At 40.4% G+C, this 15632-nt stretch overlaps 1 protein-coding gene across 1 annotated transcript in view; it reads left to right on the top strand.

Moving 5' to 3' along the window:
• Window positions 1-15632, top strand: part of AK5 (adenylate kinase 5) — a 2677990-nt gene that overhangs the window by 2058420 nt on the left and 603938 nt on the right. The gene's annotated exons all lie outside the window — the stretch shown is intronic.

Here is a 15632-nt window from a genome sequence, read left to right as displayed (position 1 = left end):
TCATGCCACTGTGTAATACACCAATTCTCCTAAAATGACAACAAAAACAGTAGTTGATGGAATTGTCTTAGAGTGTCAGATTTAAGCAAAAAAAGTGCAGCAAAAAACACGCTGCAATTTTGAGATTGGCAGCCAGTAAGTAAAATCAAACAGTAGCCAAAGCACAAAAATAAATGTGGCCATTCAGCTTACATCCAAGGGGTAGACGAGATGAAATCATAACACCCTGAAGACAACTTGTATTTACTTCCTCAGGGACGTTCTGGAAAAATTGTCACTTCTAAATTTATGGCAGCACTAATTACATGTAGTTAAATGCTTGATTGCACATAACCTTAAAATTACTGCTCAATCCGCCGTTAATTGATCATTAAAACGCATCAGTAGTAACTCAGAACACTCATGCGGTTCCATTAGGAATGACAGTAAATATTCTCAAATAAAGATCACGCATAATTTATACATTACAGATATTGTAATTAAAGCCAGAGCATTCCAATGATGGATCGTTGCCTTACATGGATGCTGTGGGGAGAATGAAGACATGCAGGTAAGCTAATTATAATGAAACATGCTGCAGTAAACCTGAAGAATGATCCAGATTTTCAGAACAATAGCAGATTATACCTCACTGTTTCACATGAACTATGAACCACCACCCCTTCTCGAAGCAAATATAGGTAAGTACAATGAATAAAGCAAATAATAATAATATTAAACATTAATAATAAACAGCAATCCAACAATTTAACCACAGCAACATAAAAAGATACAAATACCTACTGATCATATAATTCCACCTATGGAATCAAATAGCTAACTGGTTTAGTCAGGCAATGTGTAGCAATAATGTACTTACTATGGCGATTAAATCCTTCCAACCTTACTGTTTAGCTTAGATAATGCGCCGAGATTCCCCTGGGTGAGTCGAGCGCTATAGAAGAGCCCCCTAACATAACATAACATAACATAACATAACATAACATATTCAACTTGAATTGCAAAACATTGAAAGACTACTTAGCAGAACGGAAGTGTAATACTGGAAATGGTAATAAGGCAATTACTTTATGATGGTATATTGGTATTCTAGAGTAGCTTGGTGTCTGAAGAATGTAAGGAGAGACGATATGAGCTTTAGAAACCTGTAGAGTGCGTGGTTGGGGGGCCGCACCTACATCTATCTTCACTACTTTTTTGTATGCCATTATTTGCAATCCTTATATAATAGTATAATAGAAGAATAAGGCATTTCCACAACCTATAATGGACCAGAAAAGGCAGATTCACCATTTTCAAACAAACAGGTGATCACCAACCTTTATTTTGCTTTCTATAACATTCTTCATGTCTTAGCACAATTTCACTTCTTCCTGTTTGGCCTTGGATTTTTAAAAACCTTAATTTTCTCAGCAATTTGGAAAGTATCCTCTAAATAAGGAATGTGATTCCCTAACATCTCAGAAGATGAGAAACACATGGTAGAATGAGGTGACTGAGGATAGGCTCAACATTTCTCTTTTATCAGTTCTTTTACTTGTTTTCCAAAAGCCAAAGCAGGCTACACCCATTTGGCAAACAGAATATTACTTATGTGTTCCAGCCCATGCCAGATGTGGGACCCGTGCTCTCCATGTCACTGGAGTCAAGTTATCCTGGCTGATGAGGGCTGAAACCCCGAAACGGGTCCTAGGATGCTTGTTTCCAGTCCAGGGAGGACCTGGCCTGGCCGTTCGGGCTGGACTGTTCCCATTGGGCACAGGGTCAAGACTGATTTGCATATGGCTGGGTTAAAACTGGAATGGCATGGTGAGCAAAAAAACGATGGATTTAGACCCAGACGTCTGTATTGGGGTGAATGTAAGACATTGTTCTGCATTCTGTCCATCAATTGTTCTTTTTGCATTTGTCACCCCGAGTGGGACAGGTATGCCCAGATGTGGGTCCCGTGCTCTCAATGCCACTGGAGTCAAGCTATCTTGACTGATGAGGGGTGAAACCCTGAAACCGGTCCTAGGATGCTAGTTTCCAGTCCAGGAAGTACCTGGCCTGGAAGTTTAGGCTGGACTGTTCCTATTGGGCTCAGGTTCAAGACTGATTTGCATATGATTGGGTTCAAACTGGAATGGCATGGTGAGCAAAAAACAATGGATTTAGGCCCAGATTTCTGTACTGGGGTGAATGTATGACATTGTTCAGCATTCTGTCCATCAATTGTTCATTTTGCATTTGTCAACCCATTGCTGCTCGTAAAGTATAGCATGATACATATGTGGACTAGACTACTTTTCTGTAAAAATGCTCTCAGTTTGTAAGGCATGAATAGTCAGAGGACACTGACACAGGTATACATTCCCTGCAATCCCAATTCTTTCAAATATTTGGAACAAAATGTGTTCAGGGCTATCTTATAAACCTCAATTCCACCCAGTTTGAGAAGTAATCAACCATAAAGATAACATCTCGTGTTGTTTTTTAAATGATAATATGGGCCAAGAAAATCTATAGCTATAAGTTGCCATCGGTCTTCAGATAACAGTACCAGGACTGAAGGAACTATGCACTTATTCAAAAGTTGCTAATGCCATCCCTGTTTTAACAATCTTATCACATTTATGTGGCTACAAATACATAGCATTCACCATTTTTTGTGGAAATTTCACCTGCATGCTCTTTATGAGCAAACGTAACAGTCTGTACCCTACCACCTTCATGAGGTAAAAACTTGTCATTTCTAAGATGACTCCTATTGACTTTTCAAAATACATGTGCCTTCGGGAATAAGATTTCTTTTTATGCCAATCGATTTTTAAAATATCACTGGGCCTCAGTCACAATAGTATGCAACCTCATAGCCAAACGCCAATCAATTTCATTAGTGCCCTTCTCAACCCAACAAATTTAAGGTGTCATTCACTGATGTAAGAACACTATCTTCAAATTTAATCTGTGCTTGTCAACTAGCCTACTTTAATCTGTGCTTGTCAACTAGACTAGTTAATCAAAAACTGGTATTCTAGTTTAGCAATCTGCTCAACAGTTTGCTTGCCAAAAAATAAACTCATCATTTTGGCAAAATCATTACTAATCTGGGAGGAGTTCTACCAGTTATATGGCAAGTCAATATAGACATCAAAGGCTTACGATCAGTCTTGTTAACAAACTACTGGCCATACAGAAAGACTTTTAAAAGTTCTAGGTGTATCCTAGAGCTGCTCATTCTATATTAGAGTATCTATATTCAGCCGATGTGAATACTCTTGAGGCAAATACCGCTGTACTTCTATTATTTTTACATTACATTATTATCCTTTGAAGTAACTAAGTACAGCCTCTAAACCAACCCTTCTGGCAGTAATAGTAACAATGTATTAATGTTCCTAAGAAACAGAGCTAACATAGGAGCTTGTATCAGGTTTCATATGTGTTATGTTGTTATTTCATGTTAGTTTATTTATAAAACAGAGTGTATGGGAAAGCTTCTTGGTGCAATCAGGCATTTATAACAGGAAGAACTAAAAACGACTCCTATATGGTTCACCAGGATCCTGTAGCAAATGTGCTGTTTGATTGCAACTATTCATGTCAAATTCCTCACCCAACTGAGCTAAAAGTAAAAACATCGAGAATAAAAATAAAACAATAACAAATTACTATGCTGCAATAAAGTACAAGTACTTTACAAGCTAGCTATACTACATCTAACACTGCTGTGCTGACTACAACATTTACGTAATTTATTTGAATCATGCCAAGAATAAGAAGTTGACTGCTGAGGCAAGAAACTTCTTTCTGAGACATGTGGGTTGGTTCAACTTTGGATTCTGGTTGCCAGGCAGCAATGAGCTGAAACATGCCTCAGCCCTGAAGGCATAGGGACCACTGAAGCAGAAAACCTGATGAACTGCCAATACGTGTAGTTTCCAAGCAACGCTCAAGAGACAGGCAATGCTGATCAAGTCACAACATGAACTTGAGTACATGGGCGCCAGACTTGTGCTGATCAACATGAAGGAGAGAATACCTCAAAAACATCAGCACAGCCAGTGTGTGCATATAATCCATTTCCCACTGCAAGAAAAGGTGGTGGGAGGGCAAGGCTAAGCCAAATGAATATGGCAGCCATGTTTTTCTAGCCTCACGCCGGCAGCCTGGAATATTTCTTGCACCTGTTCAGAATTCGCTACTTAATTCACTCCTCAATGTGCCACCCAATGTCCAACCTGTAACCCGGCCATATCTGGCAGGATTTGGAGACTCAAGAGGAATGGAGGCAGTGGGTGCTGACCTATGTTGGAGGGCGGATATCCTGTGAAGCCAACTGCTGAGGCCCTCGATGAGCATGCGGCCCTGCTGCCACCCTGCACCTGAGCGGAGGGGTGTGGTGCAGACCCTGGTTTTTCATATTGGCAGGAGGCTTCCATGGCACCTAAACACAGGTGCCCCTAAAGTCAGTGACTTCTTACCCTGAACCAAAGCATTAATAGTGCATGTGGGAGCCATTATAGAGCTGCTTGTGTCTCTTAGACTGGTGTCAGTTCAGGATGGCTCTTTTGATTTCCAGTACCCTCCCGCAAAAACACAGGCCACTGTTAGGACTCGAGACAGGTGGTCCTGGAGGTCCAATTTCTACTTTGACATCTCAGAGAGACCCTGGCTGGGGTTCCCTCACTGAGCAAGAAAATGATGAAGGATAAAGCAGTTTCATTGGGTGGGTAGGGAAAAAAGGACAATTTCACAAGACCCTCCACCCCTCTTGGAACACCATTGGCTCTATCAGGGCATGTGGACCCACAAGATGATGCAACTTCAATCATCCTACAAGCTATTGGACACCCACACCTTCCTAGAGACCAAATCAGTGAAGTTAGTACTGACTTTAGCCTTCTTAGACAAGACCTCTGTAATGTTGCGACCAAAGTGTCTCAGATTGAGAAGAGGATCTTGGAAATAGAAGACACTAAAAAGACACTCCAGCAACAAGTATCGCAACAACTTAAAACTACTAGGTAACTGGAAGATCATGCTGAAGATGCTGAGGGCTGCTCCCAGAATAACAATGTCTGCAAAGTTGGAGTACCATAAGGAACAGAAGGGGAGAACCCAACTCAATTTATAACCACATGGCTTACTGTCCTGAATACTGAAAGAAGGCTTCTCCCAAGGCTTCTCGGTGGAGAGTGCGCATCACTCACTTGCTGCTAAGTCCCTGCCTGGTGCCCCACCTCGACCTTTGATTTTACGACTCCTGCACTATAGAGACAGGGATGTTATTCTTTAAACAGCTAGAGCAAAAGGATTCCCGTTCTTTGAGCCAAGCACCACTATGGTATTCCCGGATTAAACTAGTAAAGTTCATCAGCGGCATTGGTCTTTTATGGAAGCCAAGTGGAAATTTAAAGCCATGAAGTTAACTTATAGAATGGGGGTTGGGAGCACGCTGCCTCACAGACCCAGCACAGTTCACCCCTTTGCATCCTTGTAAATGCGGTACACAGTTCTAACTTACTTCAAAACTAGCTAGAGTTACTCACCATAGTTTGTGCAGACATTGCTGTATATCTCTAGACACGTGTTTCCGGGTTTAGCCCGTCATCAGTAGAGAGCAGCAGTATTAGAGAGCAAAGTAAAATCATCTGGGGTTGCTGGAAATGCTGCCACGCTTCTCTCAGGTCACAGTACCACTCACAGGCACACAGGTGCATCTCCAAAGCTCGTCAGCTTGCTGGCTCAAGGGAGCCTTTTAAACAGAATAGGGGTTGGGAGCACACTGCCTCATAGTCCCAGCACAGTTCGCCCTCTGCATCCTGGTAAATTCAGTACACAGTTCAAACGTACTTCAGAATTAGCTAGAGTTTTTCACCAAAGTTGGTGCAGACATTTCTGTATATCTCTAGATACGTGTTTCCGGGTTTAGCCCGTCATCAGTAGAGAGCAGCAGTATTAGAGAGCAAAGTAAAATCATCTGGGGTTGCTGGAAATGCTGCCAAGTTTCTCTCAGGTCACAGTACCACTCACAGGCACTCAGGTGCATCTCCAAAGCTCGTCAACTTGCTGGCTCAAGGGAGCCTTTTAAACAGAATGGGGGTTGAGAGCACACTGCCTCACAGTCCCAGCACAGTTCGCCTCTTTGCATCCTGGTAAATGCAGTACACAGTTCAAACTTACTTCAAAATTAGCTGGAGTTTTTCACCAAAGTTGGTGCAGACATTGCTGTATATCTCTAGACACATGTTTCTGGTTTAAACCCGTCATCAGTAGGGAGCAGCAGTATTAGAGAGCAAAGAAAAATCATCTGGGGTTGCTGGAAATGCTGCCAAGTTTGTCTCAGGTCACAGTACTGCTCACAGGCACACAGGTGCAACTCCAAAGCTCGTCATCTTGCTGGTTCAAGGGGTCTTTTAAACAGAAAGGTGGTTGGGAGCACACTGCCTCCCAGTCCAGGCACAGTTGAGGCAGTGAAAAACTCCAGCTAATTTTGAAGTAAGTTTGAACTGTGTACTGCGTTCACCAGGATGCTAAGGGGCTAACTGTGCTGGGACTATGAGGCATTGTGCTCCCAACCCCCATTATGAAGTTAACTTATATACTGCTGTTCCCGGCCTGTCTTAAGGTCGTACACAAAGATAAAACCCATCTCTTCAACAGCCCAAAAGTCATTTGATACACCAAAATGTTGTGACCCCCCCCTTTCTGGAACGGGAAAAGAGTCATCTCCAGTACCTGGTTACAGGTGGTTGTTGGGGGGAAGAAAAGTAGCCCAGCATGGGTAGGGAGGACACCGAATCCGAGGAGCATCTCATGGCGATGGGTAGAGAGGGACTCCCAGTCAGATTCCTATGACAACCCAGCTGAGGATGTGCGAGAGAGGCAGTATTCCTACTTCTGATGCTGGACTGATGACCTGAGAATCTCGATTGGATATAGCTTCAGAGAGGAAATGTACTCCTATACCTCAGATAGGTGGGTTGTCACTGTGACGCCATGCAGAGATTTACATTTTGCTCTCTGGGGCCTCTTTTACCATCACTTTCAGTAGTGTTTACTCTTGGACAAGAGGAGGTATTTTCACATATTAGATTCTGGCTATAGGCCAACAGCCTAGCCTCTACAACCCTTGTTTGCCACTCTGATCCAGTTTACATCACAAGTCACTGGAAGCAGGCAGATTTTCTGTTAGACTTGACATCCTTGGCATGATTTTCCCCAAACATTTTACCTTCTATCCTCATGTTTTGGCTGACTTCGTTTTTGCTGACGTTAGGCCTCTACACACCTCACCACTGCTAACCAGTGCTAAAGTCTCCCCCTTGAACATGGTAAAAAAAATTCAATGCAATTAGCACATTTAATTTACATCTAACATCCTATTAAAGTGGTACTGCATGTACCGAAGGCCCGTAAATGAAATGCTACTACTGGGCCAGTAGCACGATTCTGCCACTCACTTAGGTACCTTTTTAAAACATGTCTTAGCCTTTGTGTGCAGTTTTAAACTACCATTTCCAGAGGGCAAAAGAAATCTTCTATACCTAAAGTGTCACTGATCATGTGTGATCTGGCTGTACAGATGGTGAATTTATCAACAAATCTTCCTCACAAATAATAACATGACTAATTTTACTCTTCATTACAATCTTTTTTGTTGAACAATTTATCAAGTTACTGACTTTTGTTCACTAATTTTAGATTACACATCATGTCTGTGTTTTTTGTACATTTGCTAAGAACTTAAAAAGGAGCCTATTTGACAAATTAAAGATTCATGTCCAGTCACGTCTCTGTTGCCCAAAGCATTTCGGGATCTCTCCCTTCTTCAGGAACCACTAAAATAAACATAAACACAGCAAAGGTGGAAGAAATCTCACAAAACCATTATGTTGCACTGTTCATGTCTACTTAATTGCTGACTGGGTGAATAGGGGACTATGAAAGACCATTGTGACTCTGATAGTCAGTAGAAACATCCATGCTCAGACATATCAAGGTGTAATTAAGTGACCCAAAGAATAAAGAAAGTGTGAAAGGACACAATGCCTTTTGTGTAGAAATAATCCACAAACAAGGGATTACCCTGATGCAAAACCTACATCTCCAACACTGATAGTGCTCAACCGATAAGTGACTGTAACAGTCTGAATTAATGAAGTGATCTACTATAGTGATAAATACTCACAGCACAGAATTGTTATGGAACCTAACTCCTTATCTAAAATGCTGTGATCGAACTCACTCTAATGCAAACTCTAAGAATATTAGGTTACCGTAAGAAAAAAATGGCAAAAAGCTCTTACTTCAGCTAAGACAAAAATGTTGTATCTTGTCATTGTCTACATACCGGCGGTCGAAACCATGTGGAATGCGATGATCGAGAGTACGAATATCGTGCTTTAAATTGAATTCTAGGGTTTACTGTGAATAAAAAAATACAGGACCCATTTCTATGCAATTCCTGTACAGAACCTCAAAATTAGTACTTAAATGATAAAGATGTCCGAATGCGAGAGTACACTTACCCTAGTTCTGCAGAGCCTACACGTTCTCTGTCCATTCAGCTGGAAATGCCCGTACGCACAATCGTTCTCATTGCTGCGACTTCCTTCAAAACCCCGCATCTGGTTAGTATCTTTCGTAAAAAAACTGAAAGAAGGACTGGCGTTCTCTAATGGCCAGATGTACGACCAGTGTAAATTGCGACTCGCAATTTGCACTCGATTGCGACTCATGAATTGCGAGTCAAAATTCTGTAATGTACGAAAGTGTCAGACACACAGATTGCGATGCCCAATGGGGTTGCAAAATGCGAGCCTCATGAATATTAATGAGGAATTCGCAATTTGCGACCCCATTAGGAATGGCCTGTCCTCGCAGGGATAGTGGCCTGCTGGGCTCAGCAGACCCCCAAGACCTTAAAGGAAAACGGGAGGCATTTAAAAAAAGAAAAATTAAATGTTTTCGTTTCATTTTTTAACGGCAGGTAGTGGTCCCTGGGACCACTGCCGGCCCATAAAAAATATTTTTAGAGCCAGTCATAAAAGGAGAAGGTGTCCCCTGGCGACTCCTTCCCGTTTGCGAGTGGGTTTACCACCTTTCTGGGAACAGTGGTAAACTGCAACTGTTTTGCGACTGCAATTGCAAAACAGTCATTCATGGCATTTGGGGTTACTATTAGGAATGGAACACCCCTTCCTTATAGCAAATCACAAAACTTATTTAGCGAGTCACAGTTTTTAAATAGGCTTTGTACATGGCTCTGTAGTTTTTTGCATGTGCAAACGGGGCGCAAACGGGTAGCAAACCCATTTGCGCATGCAAAAATTGGTCGTACATCTTGCCCTCAGTTCTTATTAAGTGAATGTGGCTGCCATCATTTCCCAGTGTCTACTTCATAGATACAACTGACGTAAAACAAAAACATTATGTGAAAAATGTCAACTCACGTGAGTGGCTATACCATGGTCTGTCAACCTTCCCTTAGTTCTGAAAGTCATTAGCGAGGCTAGAACACATTAATCTGAATATTTGCTTCGCTCGCTTCTGTGTTATACTCTTAAACAGTGTTCTAGTAGAAAAAATTATAGAAACCCAAAAAGTTCTGAAATACGAAAAATATAGGGATGCGAGGTGGAAAGTAATCACCAATAGACCCACATCAGTATGTGAACCCGGAGGTACAGGTGTTCAGTATGATATATGCTAATAAGCACTGTGTTCTTCTTGGCAGTCAACCATTTAAATTACATGAACCACTTAAACAACATAATTATAATCCAATTGAAAACAATCCACATGGGCCATGAAGAAAGAGGATTTCACGCAGGTCAAGGTACTGGAACAGGAAATAAATCAGTTGGAAGAAGATGCAGCACTGGGGTGTTTGAACTCTGATTCATTCTGTAAAAATGTCCATCACTTGTTGATGATTTTCTTGATAGTAACTGATTTAGTTGAAAACTTAAAGATGAAAACAAGCTGGCCCTGTGATGCTTACAATATTTTTTATCAATAAATCTTTCCAATTGACTGTTTCCACTCTTTTTCTGTGGCCTCCAGTAATTTTAATGGTTACTCTCTTTCTGTAAAATTCTGTCTTTGTTCCTTGAGTGATGCTGGAAATGCTTCTGTGGTGAAAGATATTCTTTTCATTCTGAGCATTAGAGAGTACGGTAGATTGGTAATAAATTTAGGCAGGTGAAAGCTTTGAGGTAGTAAAATGTTCCGGTCCATGTTTTTTTGTGTATGCTCGTGTAATCTTCAGTGATGACTTATCCACCCAAACATCTCTGCTAAAGTAGTGTCACTGATATTGTAAGTTAATTGTTTTCTCATATTTGTCGTGTTTAAATTAAGTATCTTGTTCAAGAGTTTAGTGTGGGTGTTTTTTCAAATCAAAAATATGTTGTTGGTTAAACTGGGTGATTAACCTCCGAGGGGCTGACAACATCACACTCCAGACCACACCGTGGCGTCCCCCACGAAGGAGAATGTGGAAATCACTTGATATCTACTTTGACACTTATAAACCGCCATGAATGGCCACTTCTCCTGACCACTTGTAACCCACGAGGTCCTTCTCAAACCGATCAAGACACACACATCCCAGGCAATAGTGGAATGATCGGAATGAGGGAACTCCTCTCCTTTCCTTTCCCCTTTCTTCTCCTTTTTCTTCTCTTCTTTTCTTCTCTTCATTTCTTCTCTATCCTCTCCTCATGTAGGACTAATCTCTCAACCTTTTTCCTCTTCCTATTGAACCCTATAATAATGAGGCCTTTTAAATTTGTTGAGATACAAGCAAAATGCCCGGGCACATCTGTATGTAATAACGCCCATCATAGTTATACTTTCTCCTACTTAGTCAACCGTATTCAGCCAAATACTCTTCTTTCTATTCAGATGTAACTCCAACAGCACATATAATGTTTCTCAATGTATAATTTTGTTGTACTGAAATTTTCAATAAAATTATTGAAATTAAAAAAAATATATATGTTGTCAATGAATTAGTAATAGGAGATAAGGCCTTCATTCCACGCTGGATCTGAAAAGATATGGTCATTTTCAAATTTGGCCATAAATGTATTTGCATATGAAGGAGCCCTTTCAAATCCCATTGATGTGCTGCTTAATTGGAGATAGAATTGTCCATCCCAATTGATGTAACTGTTGTAGGCAACATTGTAAAAGTTCAAGCAGAAACACTTTGTGGCTTGAACTTTGGGTTGTTGGAGTAATGCCCATTCTGCTTGTTCTTTACCCTCTTGTAAAGGAATGGAGGTGTAGAGAGATGTCATGTCAATTGTGCACAGCAGAAACCACTGATTGCTTTCTTCACCAGGAATATTCACAAGGTGTTTTAAAAAATATGTAGTGTCTTGGATATATGATGTCCATGTTTGCATGAATGGTTGCAGAAAATGATCAACATACTTCCCGAGTGGTTCAAACAATGAGTCACACCCTGATACAGTGGGTCGAAATGGTAGATTACTCATGCTTTTTTTTCATTTTAGGAATCATATATAGACGAGGTTGATGTGGTTGTTTAGTTGTTATTAAAGGCCATGTTGTGGAAGTTATCCACTCCATTTCCAATGCTTTATCAAAAAAATTGATAACTTGTCTAGTGTCTCAAAGGTGGGATTTTTGTTATGGAGCATGTATGTTTATCCATCCATTACATGTTATTGTACTTTAATGTTATAATGACTCTTGTCCATGATAACCAAGGCACTGCCTTTGTCTGCTAGCTCAAATACTAGCTGAGTGTTGTGAGACAAGGTTTTCAACGTTCTATGTTCTGTTTTTGAAAAATTGGAATGTTTGTTGGAATGAAGTTTAGGGAGGAAAAATCCTTTTTTATCAAGACCTCAAAGGTGTCCACAATTTTGTGGGAAGCTTGCAGTATGAACGTGCTTTTGGGTTTAAATTTTTTGCATTCCAATCATTCTTGAGTGGTATCACATTCTCAAAAAAGTGCTGTAGTCTTAATATTTGCATGAATTTAAATAATGCTATTTCTGTTTCCAGTAAATTAGAATTATAGTTTGGAATAAATGAGGTACCTTTATTTAGCATGCTACTTGCTGTGTTGTTAATGCAACTAAAGATATGTTAATTACTAAACTTTGTTTTGGCTCCTTAGATTTTTCCATTAACTTTCTTCGTCTTTTTCCTCTGTGTGTTTTTTGGAGACGCTTGGATCTGTTGGGCGTCTTGTATCCGAACCACTGCCTAAAAAAGGCAAGGTGGATATTGTCTGTTCTGTAACGTCCGTTGTGTGCTAACTGTTCTTTCTGCACTTTGTGCTTCTCGGTTGAGCAGTATTCAGGTCGGCTCCATATCTTGGTGTGAGATTGCACTCTCTTCTGGCGATGTTGTTGTTTTATGCATTGGTTTTCTCTGGGCATATATCTCTGCCCAAGTATAAACTTAATTTAGTTTGTAATCCACTTAATCTCGTTGGAATGTTCTTAATTTACATTCTTGCAATTCTTTGCCATAGCTGTCCAATTTGATGTTGAGATCCTCCAAAGTTGTCTTCCTCGTCGGTATTTAATCTTGTTGACAGATCAGTCTTCAAAGTGTTGATTTCTTCTTCCAATTCCCTGATGGTCCTTGATAATTCTTCCATGAGTAGAAGTATAAGGTCTAATGAGCATTTGTTTAGTATGGCGTACCACTTGTCCAATAATGCCTTATTGAATTGAAATCTAAATGACAACAGTTTAATTTTAACCATTGTCCACGTGGAATTCTTTTAAATTTGTGGTATTGGATCAAAGTTGACTCATGCAGATGTTGATTCAGTTCTCTTTTAGAATTCATTCAAGCTGTTTCAAATGTTGAGTGATAGATCCCCCTTGTACATGAATACATGAAATGATTTGGTTTCCTGGATTAATTAATATATATCCAAGGCTTGTTCTGATGTATATACTCTGATTTCTACACTGTTATCAGCGATGTTAGTTATTGCTTCAAAAGACATGTTTATTAATGGTTGCTGCAATTATTTCTAAGGCGAAAAGGTACTGTAATATGAATATATGTGTACTGCGCACACTAATTATATGCTTACTGCGTGAAAATCTACTGCCAGTTGACGATGCACAACATATGAGATTAATCTGTGATATTTTCCCAGTACAACTTGATGGCTCAAAAAGGAGGATAATAAAGAAATCTTCAGCAGACTAAAAAATGCACACAATAAGGTTCCACCTGCTTTCCTTCAACCTCTTGGAAATCTCAATACGTGAACAAATTTCATCATTAACACCTTTATTGCCACGCATTTTCTCCCCCTTGTGCCACACCCTTTTATGGCTATTTGGGGGAGTTCGCACTTAGGTCCCCATAACTCTCTGTCCACATAAGGTATCCACGCCAAATCAGCGTCCTTTTCTTCCAGCATGTTGAGGATTCTAAAGGTACCCAGGGTTTGCAGATTCCCCTAGCGGGGATCGAGAAATTAGGAAAATACAGCACAATTTGGGGGTTTTGAGGAAAAATGGGAAGAAAGTGCTGCAAAAGAAAGCATCTGTTTTTTCCCTGGGAATTGTAACAAAGAAGGGCTTGTAGCGCTAAAATCACCATCTTCCCAACTTTCAGGAAAAGGCAGACTTTTGTCAGAAAACTAAAATGTTTTATACAGTTTGGCATTTTAATGGGACATTGCCTTTTTTTACTATTTTTGTGCTTTCAACCGCCTTCCAGTTATTGGTAGAAATGGTTTTGAAATCAATAATGGATCCTGGATAGCTATACATTTCCGACAAGTAAACAAAATTCTGAATTCAACAAGGGGTCATTTGTTTAGATCCTTCAAGGTTTTCCTATAGAAAGTAAGAGTTGAATTAAAATAATATTGATATTTAGTTGAAAACCAGCCATTTGTGCCTACATTTTCACCTACAGCTTCTTCTAACTATTGTACATTTTTAAAAGCTATACACTGTTATGTCCTTGAGACCCTGCTGGTTGCGGCAATATAAAAGGCTTGTAGGTTCACCAATATCCTGAGGTACCCAGAGCCAATAACTGAGTTTCATTTTGCAATGGGTTTTCATTATGTACGGGTATACAGTATTTAATTTGGTAAAATATAAAGAGTGAAGAATAGATATCAAAGAAACCTATGTATATCTGAAATGGGAACAAGATATGGAGTTTAGAAGCAGTGATTATTTGCGCATCTCTGAATTTGTGGGTACCCATATTAGCATGTAGATTAGAGGGTATTGTTCGAAATGACTTCTTTTTTACACACTGTCTTACATTTGGAAGGCAGAAATACGCAGAAAGACAAACGGTAATACAACTTCCTATACCGGGTTCCCCTAAGTCTCCCAATAAAAATGATACCTCACTTCTGTGGCTAGGCCTTAGTGTCTGCAACATTAAAGGGCCCAAAACCCAACATGGACACATCACATTTTTCCAGTGAACACTGACCTTTTTTCGCAATAAGCCTAGCTGTGGATTTTGGGCCCTAGCTCAGCCGACACCTAGGGAAACCTAGTAAACCTGTATACTTTCGAAAACCAGACACTCAGGGGAATCCAGGATTGGGTGACTTGTGTGGCAGTAACCAGGTTCTGTCATCCAGCAGCACTGGCAAACCTCTAACTTTTATTTTTTTACTATTTTCCTCACATTCCTGTGATGGAATGTTCTGGATTCTGCGGGAAGCCACAAACTACCACCCACTCAGCATTTCCCCAAGTCTGCTGATTAAAATGGTATCTTACTTGTGTGGGAATGGCTAGTGCCCATGACAGGAAACAGCCCAAAATGCAACGTGGACACATCACATTTTTCCCTTGAAAACTTACCCATTTTTTGCAATATGCCCAGCACTGTGCCTAGCTGTGGATTTTGGGCCCTAGCACAGCAGCACCTTGGGGAACCTAGCAAACATGTACATTTTAACAAAACTAGACACCCAGGAGAATCCAGGATTGGGTGACTTGCGAAGCTCTCACCAGGTTCTGTTACCCAGAATCCCTTGCAAATCTCAAACTTTGTAAAAAAAGAAAAACATTTTCCTCATGTTTCTGTGATGAATAATTCTGGAATCTGTGGGGAGCTACAAACTTCCACCCACCTAGCCTTCCCCTAGTCTGCTGATAAAAATGGTACCTCACTTGTGTGGGTATGCCTAGTGCCAGCTACAGGAAACGGCCCAAAACGCAACTTAGACACATCACATTTTTCCTGTGAAAACTGACCCTTTTTTTGCAATGTGCCTAGCTGTGGATTTCGGGGCAACTAGGAAACCTAGCAAACTGTACATTTTTAAAACAAGACTCCCAGTGAAATCCAGAATTGGGTGACTTGTGTGGCTTTCACCAGGTACTTTTACCCAGAAACCCTTTCAAAGCTCAAACTTTGTAAAAAAACAACTTTTCCTCACACTTCTTTGATAGAAAGGTCTGGAATCTGTGGGGAGTCTCAAACTTTCACCCACCCAGCATTTACTAAAGTCTGGAAATAAAAATGATACCTCACTTATGTGAGTAGGCCTAGTGCCAGCAACAAAGAACAGCTCAAATTACAATCTGAGCACATCCCTTTTTTCCAGTGAAAACTGACCTTTTTTTCACAATGGGCCTAGCTGTGGATTTTGG

This window comes from Lissotriton helveticus, chromosome 1_1 (genome assembly GCF_964261635.1).
Source record: "Lissotriton helveticus chromosome 1_1, aLisHel1.1, whole genome shotgun sequence".
Lineage (NCBI taxonomy): Eukaryota > Metazoa > Chordata > Amphibia > Caudata > Salamandridae > Lissotriton > Lissotriton helveticus.
Note: the sequence above shows the minus strand (reverse complement) of the source record. Positions and strands in the feature narration are given on the sequence as shown.